The sequence below is a fragment of the Plecotus auritus genome (genome assembly GCF_963455305.1).
Source record: "Plecotus auritus genome assembly, chromosome: X".
Lineage (NCBI taxonomy): Eukaryota > Metazoa > Chordata > Mammalia > Chiroptera > Vespertilionidae > Plecotus > Plecotus auritus.
In genome coordinates this window covers 60,714,748-60,723,962 of record NC_137784.1, presented here as the reverse complement: position 1 = coordinate 60,723,962, position 9,215 = coordinate 60,714,748, and the positions used below count along the sequence as shown (strand labels likewise).

General features: G+C 40.6%; 1 pseudogene across 1 annotated transcript; it reads left to right on the top strand.

Moving 5' to 3' along the window:
• Positions 1 to 5,319: 5,319 nt before the first annotated feature.
• On the top strand, positions 5,320 to 7,922 carry LOC308240142 (protein SPT2 homolog; annotated as a pseudogene). The gene is made up of 2 exons: positions 5,320 to 5,834; positions 7,896 to 7,922. The product of its transcript is annotated as a protein SPT2 homolog (transcript).
• Positions 7,923 to 9,215: the final 1,293 nt, after the last annotated feature.

Here is a 9,215-nt window from a genome sequence, read left to right as displayed (position 1 = left end):
TTTATAATATAGGACTAGGGGGCCGGTACATGAAATTCATGCACTGGGGGTTGGGGTATCCCTCAGCCCAGCCTGCACCCTCTCCAAGCTGGGACATTCCTCTCACAATCCGGGACTGCTGACTCCCAACTGCTCACCTGCCTACTTGCCTGATTGCCCCTAACTGCTTCTGCCTGCCAGCCTGATCACCCCCTAACCACTCCCATGCCAGCCTGATCGTTGCCTAACTGTTCCCCTGCCAGCCCGATCACCCCCAATTGCCCGCCCCTGCTGGCCTGATCTCCCCCACTACTCTCCCCTGCCAGCCTGGTCACCCCCAACTGCCCTCCCCTGCCAGCCAGGTTGCCCACAACTGCCCTCCCCTGCAGGCCCGGTCCCCCACAACTGCCCTCCCCTGCTGGCCATCTTGTGGTGGCCATCTTGTGATGACATGGGCGTGGCCATCTTGTGACCACATGGGGTGGCCATCTTGTGACCACATGGAGATGGCCATCTTGTGATGACATGGGTGTGGCCAACTTATGACCACATGGGACAACCATCTTATGACCACATGGGGATGGCAATCTTGTGTGAGGGTGTGACGGTCAATTTGCATATTACCTCTTTATTATCTGGGATTATCCCATGTTTTCCTCTAGAACATTTTTCCTAAAATGAAAATGGCTTTCTGTGTGCAGTTTACTTAAACAATAAAATATAGAGTTAATTCAAAATTCTACCCCAAGAGTTAAAAAAAAACTATCATTTTAAGTATATCTCCCTTCAGACATCTCTACATGCGCACATTTCCTTTCTTCTGTTTTATCTCTAAATAATTTACTATTTTAGGTTCTTAATATGGATGCAAAACATGTAAATTTTCAACTTTTATTCCTAGTATGTGCATTTGTGAGTGCACATTTTTTCATAAGTTTTGGTATGTGGTATTATCATTTAGTTCAACTTATTTTTTAACTTGAATTGTGATGTATTTTGGGGGTTAGAAGTGTATTTGACAACTTTTAAATATAAGGAGTTTCTAGGTACTTCAGATCCTGATTTCTGGATTAACTACAATGACAACAAGAAACATATTGTATATAATTTCAATTCTTTGAAGTTAGTTGAAACCTGCTTCATAGTCCAGCAGGTTCACTTGAAAAATAATTGAAATGCTCCTCCACTGCCATCTCGTGTGCATCTTGGGAGTAGCACCTCAGTGCAGGTCAGCAGGACAAGGGGGTGGCTATAGTGGGGCATCTCTAAGTGCTGAATGAAATGCTCTTTAGGAGTGTATTTCAGAACTTTTAAAACTAAGAACTTTCCTGTCATCAACCGATCAACAAACGACAAGTGCTGGCAAGGATGGGAAGAAAAAGGAACCCTCGTGCACTGCTGGTCGGAATGCAGAGTGGTGCAGCCACTGTGAAAAACAGTATGGAATTTCCTAAAAAACTTAAATATGAAACTCCCATTTGACCCAGTAATCCCACTTCTAGGACTATATCCCAAGAAATCAGAAACACCAATCAGAAAAATTATATGCACCCCTATGTTCACAACAGCACAATTTACAATAGCTAAGATTTGGAAACAGCCTAAGAGCCCATCAACAGATGAGTGGATTAGAAAACTATGGTACATTTACAAAATGGAATACTATGTAGCTGTAAAAAAAAGAACTCTTTTTTAATTTAAAAAATCTTTATTGTTCAGATTATTACAATTGTTTCTCCTTTTCCCCCCCATAGCTCCCCTCCACCCGGTTCCCACGCCACCCTCTGCCCTTACCTCCCCACACACTGTCCTCATCCATAGGTGTGCGACTTTTGTCCAGTCTCTTCCTGCACCCCCCATACCCCTTTCCCCCTGAGAATTATCAGTCCACTCCCTTTCTATGCCCCTGATTCTATTATATTCACCAGTTTATTCTGTTCCTCAGATTTTTAATTCATTTGATTTTTAGGTTCACTTGTTGATAGATATGTATTTGTTGTTCATAATTTTTATCTTTACTTTTTTCTTCTTCCTCTTCTTAAAGAATACCTTTCAGCATTTCATATAATACTGGTTTGGTGGTGATGAACTCCTTTAGCTTTTTCTTATCTGTGAAGCTCTTTATCTGACCTTCCATTCTGAATGATAATTTTGCTGTGTAGAGTAATCTTGGTTTGTCGGTTCTTGCTATTCATCACTTTGAATATTTCTTGCCGCTCCCGTCTGGCCAGCATAGTTTCTGTTGAGAAATCAGCTGACAATCGTATGGGTGCTCAAAACCTATTTGAAGAAATAATGACTGAAAACTTCCCCCAACTGGTGAAAGAAATAGACTTACAAGTCCAGGAAGCGCACAGAACCCCAAACAAAAGGAATCCAAAGAGGACCACACCAAGACACATCATCATTAAAATGCCAAGAGCAAAAGACAAAGAGAGAATATTAAAAGCAGCAAGATAAAAACAGTTAATTACCTACAAGAAAGAACTCTTTTTTTAATATATTTTATTGATTTTTTACAGAGAGGAAGGGAGAGGGACAGAGAGTTAGAAACATCGATGAGAGAGAAACATCGATGAGAGAGAAACATCGATCAGCTGCCTCCTGCACACCCCCCACTGGGGATATGCCCGCAACCAAGGCACATGCCCTTGACCGGAATCGAACCTGGGACCCTTGAGTCCGCAGGCCGACGCTTTATCCACTGAGCCAAACCGGTTAGGGCTACAAGAAAGAACTCTTACCATTCACAATAGCATGGATGGACCTGGAGAGCATTATGCTGAGAGAAATAAGCCAGTCTGAGAAACATAAATATCACATGATCTCACTTATTTGTGGAATATAATGAACAAAATAAACTGATGAACAAAAATAAATCCAGAGACTTAGAAGCATCAAACAGACCATCCAACCTCAGAGGGAAAGCAGGTGAGGGTGGGGGGAAGGGGAGAGATCAATCAAAGGACTTGTATGCATGTGCAACATGGGAATAATACCTTAGTGCCTTTCAGCAGGAAAGGTTGTTGGGTACAGTGGGTTATCTGATTGTTGAATGCAGTTTGCTGCTCAGGTTGTTGAAGTGTTTTACATCCTTACTGAAGTCTTTGTGTGAAGCTTTTGGTTCTGAAAGAGGTATGCTCTGTCTCTGAATGAGAGAGGTGTGTTAAACTTATTACGATTATAGATTTATCTAGTTTCCCTTGTAGCTCTCTTCTATGTACTTTGATTTCATGTTATGAAGTGCTTGTGAATTTGGATATTCCTGGTAAAATGAAATTATTGATATGAAGTGCTCTTTATTTATAGTAATGCTTTTTGCCTTCAAGTCTCCCGTGTTATCATATAATTTTTATTTGGTTTATGTTTGCTTAATATAGTTTTTTCCATTCTTTCACTTTGTACCCTTAGGTTTTCGGTAGCTTTCAGTTTTTATATTAGTTATGAGTAAAATGAGTTAATTTTTGGTTCAATATATTTCCCCATTCAATTGTTTCAACACTCTTTATTATATAATGCATATTTTCCCACTGATCTAAGGAGATATTTTTATTTTCCAAAATTTCCATATGTATTTGAGTCTATTACTGGACTTTGTTTTCTGTTCCATCAGTTTATCTATTCACAGGACATTATCCAAGTTTTTTAATTACTGTAGCTTTATAACACAACTAGAGGCCTGATGCATGAAGATTCATGCAAGAATGGGCCTTCCTTACCCTAGCTGCCAGCACTGCCTTCACTCTGGAGCCGCCTTTTCGCTTTGGCCTGCAGCCGCCTTTCTGCCTTGCCATGCTCCCCAGAGGCCCAGAGTGGCTGGGGCAGTGCAGAACACCTGCATCATCACCATGGCAATGATGCAAGTGTCCCGCCCCACCCCAGGCTGCTCTGCATCTGCAAATTAACCCACCATCTTTGTTGGGTTAAATTGCATACTCACTCCCGATTGGCTGGTGGGCATCACAAAGGTATGGTCAATTTGCATCTTACTCTTTTATTAGTGTAGATACATTATCCTATCTGTTTGGGTAGCTTTTATTCATTTATTTTTTTCAGAATTTTATTTAAAAATATTTGTATTAATTTCAGAGAGGAAAGGAGAGGGAGACAGAGAAACATCAATGATGAGAGAGAATCATCCATCAGCTGTCTCCTGCATGCTCCCCACTAGGGAGATCAAGCCTGCAATCAGGACATGTGACCTGACCAGGAATCAAACTGTAACCTCCTTATTCATGGGTAAACCACTGAGCCATGCTGGCCAGGCCAGAATTTTCTTTACATTTTTCATTTTAACATGTGAACTTAAATGAGCTTGTTTTGGTCTTAAAAATCTTGCTGATATTTTAATCAAATCATAATAAATTTATAATCAACATTGGGAGACTGACATCATTATGGTTTGTTGTGTTTTTTTTTTTTTTACCCAAGAATATGATGTTACTGTCCAGTTGTTCAAGTGTCAGTTATTGGGTACCATTTAAAATTTTTATTTATACAGATTGTGCACATTTTTGTTAAGATCATTCCAAGGCATCTTATGTTTTGTTGCCATTGTACATTTTCTTTGATTATATATTTCATGTACTGTTTTAAAAGATATGTATTTATATGCATGTTATCTCTCTCTTTCTCTCTGAAATAAATTAAAAAATATTAAATGAGTAAGATTATTGATTGTTAGTAAAAAAAAAATCAGTATGAACTTTTGTTTCTTCACCATGTAAGCAAGTATTCAGACATTTTGGTAGTATATGTCTATCACCATTTCCTGAACAAAGATTTTAAAAAATATATGATAATACTGATTTTCAGAGAGAGAGGAAGGGAAAGTGAGGGAGAGACTGAAACATTGATGAGATAGAGATATCACTTCAATCGGCAGCCTCCTGCATGCCCCCTTCTGGGGATTGAACCCACAACCCTGGCATGTGCCCTGACCAGTAATCGAACCAGTAACCTCTTGGTGCCTGAGAGAATACTCAATCCACTGAGCCACACCAGCCAGGCTGAACTGAGATTTAACAATTAAACTAAAGTAACTTATTCTCAACTGAATGATTATGTCAATGAATGCGGAACAATCTACTAATTTATCTTGTGGATGTAAAACTCTTATTTAAAGTTTCAAAGGTGGGAGCGCAGCATTGGACTTGTAAGGATATAGGCTGCTTGAGAAAGGAGGCAGGCAGACCACCTTGGACAGCACCAGAATTGGTCGTGCTGAGTAGAGGTAGGAAAGAGGCAGCCAGCCAGTTCGTTTGGCTGCAGCTGGCCACTGGGTAAGATGTGCTTTCTTTCCTCTCTGAGAGCCGGCCCATTTTATCCAGTTCGGTCCACATGGATTTCAGGGAAATTCTCATGATAGCTTCTAAAAACAAGGCACCAACAGCATACTGAAAAGATATAGTTTGGCAGTGGGTCCTCCCAAAAAAGACCCCAAAGTTAAGGGTGTCCAATCAGCAGCATACAAGCTTTTCTCAGAAGAAAAGTGGAGGAGCTCGGACAAAGAGCCTTAGAGACAAAAGGAGAAAAGAAGAACTAGTGGAAAAGTGAATTGAGCTAAAACATGAGAAGAAAGCAAGAGCTATGGCCAAGAGGACAAAGGACAATTTCCATGGTTAAATGGGATTCCTGTTGAGGAAAATTCAAAGAAAAGACAGGCAATGGAAAGCCACTAGTCAGGCAACAGACCAAGAGTATGAAATAGAAGAATTCTTAGAATACAATCAAGCAGCATCAGAGCAAGAACGTCCTCGCAAAGTCGAAAGTAAACCAAAGGTCCCCCTTAAAAGTGCCCTACCATCGTGAACTTCACTGACCTACTCAGGCTGGCTGAGAAAAAGCAGTATGATGTGAGAGTCCATGTCCTGCACGTGGTTCTGGGTTTGGGAACTGGAGAAGGGCTGTGGGCAAATGATGAGACAAGACAAGAAATAATAATTTGGAAATAATGGGGGGCCAGGCGAAGAGTCCAATGCAAGGGCAAGGACTTCACTGGTGCCCAGGCCCTGCCAGCCTTTTATTCAATTTTAGATACACATATTACCCTTAGGCAGGCAATTCCGGTAACAGACTATCTTAAAGGTCAGTAAATATTAGTAAAGATTTACTTTGAGACTATTTGGTCAGGAAATTGCTTGAGCCACCATTGTCTCAACTAAACAATCAGTGCATAGCTTTGGCCCTTGCCAGAGCTCAAGGTTCACGAGCCTTCTGCATTCCTTGTTTACACTTTTCTGATAGGGAAGGCAATGGGTAGCTTCCAACATCTCCCCCTTCACTTTTTCTTAATAAATGTTGAAAAGTGAATGCCAACTGAAGGGTTCAAGTCCTTTTAAGACTCTTCATTCCACATCTGCATACTAGAAATAAACATACGAATAAAAATGAGACAATCAATAGTGGTTATGTTGAGAGGCAAATGTAAGGAGATCCAGAGGAAGAGATTAAATTCTTTCATGTCTTTTTTAAATTGCTGCCAGGCATCTAAAGAATTAGTTTGTAAGTTTGCCTGGGATAGTTGTACAATATGCTGTTGTAATTCTAAAATATCAAGGGTTGTTATCTTTACCCCAAGCACCAAGGTGATTTTTTATTGATTCCCAATAGGGAACGGGGCGGGGAGGGGGGGGAGGCATGTAAAACAAATCCGGGAAAAATTATAATGACACTACAAAGATATTCTTTGCTCTAAGCTGTGGATTTTATCAACCATCCACAAGACTGTAGACTTTAATGCTGATAATTCTATCTCAAACTGGTTATCAATTCTTTTTTGTATAGACGGGTTGTACAAACTGAGAAGTTTGAACAGTTTGTACCATGGATGAAGCAGCAATGCCCACAGAAGTAAGTAATGTTACAAGGGCAAAGAGTCCTGCAATTAACATTCCAGGAAATATTTTTTGTCTTTTTAAGATTTTTACCAGATCATGTAACAGTTAGTAGGTTTGATGAGATTCCCAAGACTCGGTTAGGTTAGTAGGAAACTAAGCGAAAGCCAGTTGTTTTAAAATCATGAGGGAATCCTTTTGGAATGTAAAATTAATACAATAGGATAGTGTGCAGCCTGTGCATGACACCTCATAAAGATGGCTTGTAATATTAAGGTGCATCTGGATGGGGACTGAGAGGAGTACAAATGGATCAAATACACAGGCGGTGGCAAATACTGTCTTATTGGGAGTTCCCCATAAGGTACGAAAGGAATTATCTGAGCTATGGTTAAAATCATACTATTTAATAGGTGCAAGTACAGCAGCTAATTTCCATTATGTATTTTGTAAGGGTCAATTGTCATGTTGAAATTGAGATCCAACAAATCCTCCTCCATGCCATGAAATGGAGTGATTAGCTTCAACATATAGATAGGATGTGATCCCCTTCCATTTTAGGGTGCGATTGTTACTATATGCAAACCCATAGGGGCTCCAAAAACTGTTATTAAGTTTGCTGCTGGTGGAGTGGTCACTATAACAGTCTTGCCAATTAATTTCTTCTTCGGTGGGGTGCCATTCATAAGACTTTTTACATAATGGCTTAGTGTGGGGGGTTGTCTTAGTAAAGTTATATTTTCTGCACCTCTCCCCAGAGCAAGTAGTGATAGTAGATGTATTTGGGCTTTTGCTTCCCCCTCCTTTGGTGTCCATGTTAGCCAGAGCCTCTTTTTAATTTTACACACAAAGGAGCTGTAGTTTGGTTCTGTGTCATACAAAACAGAAGCTAGGTGGTGATACCCATGTAATTATACTTTGACCATATACTTCCTTGCCCCACCCGTGGTCCTCCTGGGTGACCAAGGTGTTTGGTGTTATTGGTGACTACATTAGGCAGGGGATCAGCCCATGTAATGGGTCTTACCTATAGAGGGTCAAGAACATAAGTCCAAAATACTTCCCCATTTTCCCCGGTAGCATTACTGCACAGTTGATGACTGTTAGCAGAGCAAGAAAGATGTTCTCAGGCATTCTTGGGGTTCTGATCTCCTCACAAATTCGCTCAGCTTTCTGGACCATCTTCTTCACCATCCCCCAGGTGACCTCTAGGCTATTTGTCTCGTCCTCCTCCCACTCTTTATCTTCAGTGGATTGCTTGGGGTTGCTACTATCTGCATAGTCGATTGTCTGCAGCTGTAAGGCGTGGCTCCAGGTGCAAGGTCCTCATTAACCTGGCCAGTTCCTTCCTCAGATCCATGTTGAAGTTTAGTATTTCTTGTGGGAATCCACATGGGCTTCGAGAAATTTTCTGGAAATATACAAGCGTAGCCTTGACCAAATGTTAACAGGGGGTTGGGGCCCTTCCATAAACCAGACTTGGGATCTTTCCATTTAACCAAACCTTTTTCCTTTGGCTTATTCTGACACCAGTTTATTTCCATGGCTATCTTGCCATTGGCATCACAAGTGAAAAAATTTAAAGTAATTAAGGCTTAGTGTAGTCTACCTACAGGCAATTTCTCCATATTCCCCCTTTTCTGTTTTTCAAGTTGGGATTTTAGCCTATGATGCTGGCGTTCTATAATTGCCTGTCCCTGCGAATTATATGGTATTCATGTAATGTGCTGAATTTTCCACTTTTTAAAAAGTTGCTGGAAATGACAGGTTGTGTAAGCTGGTCCATTGTCAGTTTTAATGATTTTTGGAATTGCCATGATGGCAAAAGCAGCTAGGCAATGATTAATAACCTGTTTTGCCATTTCTCCTATAGATGCAGTAGCCCATAGGCCCTTTGAAAAGGTATATACAGAGACATGCAATGCCCCAAGGTGTCCAAAAGGAGTATAATGTGTTACATCCATTTGCCAGATATGTTCCCTTATCAATCCTCGAAGATTAATTCCTGTATTAGGCCCTTGAGGCAGATGTAACATGTAAGTGGGACATTCTCTGATAATCTGTTTTGCCTGCTGTGGAGTGATTGAGAATTGTTTGGACAACATTTTGGCAGGCTGATGTAAAAGCGCCTGAGAGTCTGAGGCCTGTTTTAATAAAGCAACCAATTGATCAGCATGTGCATTTCCTTTTGTTAGCCGGCCAAGTAATACACTGTGAGCCCTGATGTGAGTGTACAATCTGCTGAACTTGTTTAAATAGTAAAACATAAACTTTGGTCACTGAGCCATTTTAACTGAGCAGTTTCTATTCTATTCAGTAAGCCCACAGCATAAGAAGAGCCAGAGATAATATTAAGAAGCTTTTGGAAATCCTGCAATGCAGCCTTAATAGCCTCTAATT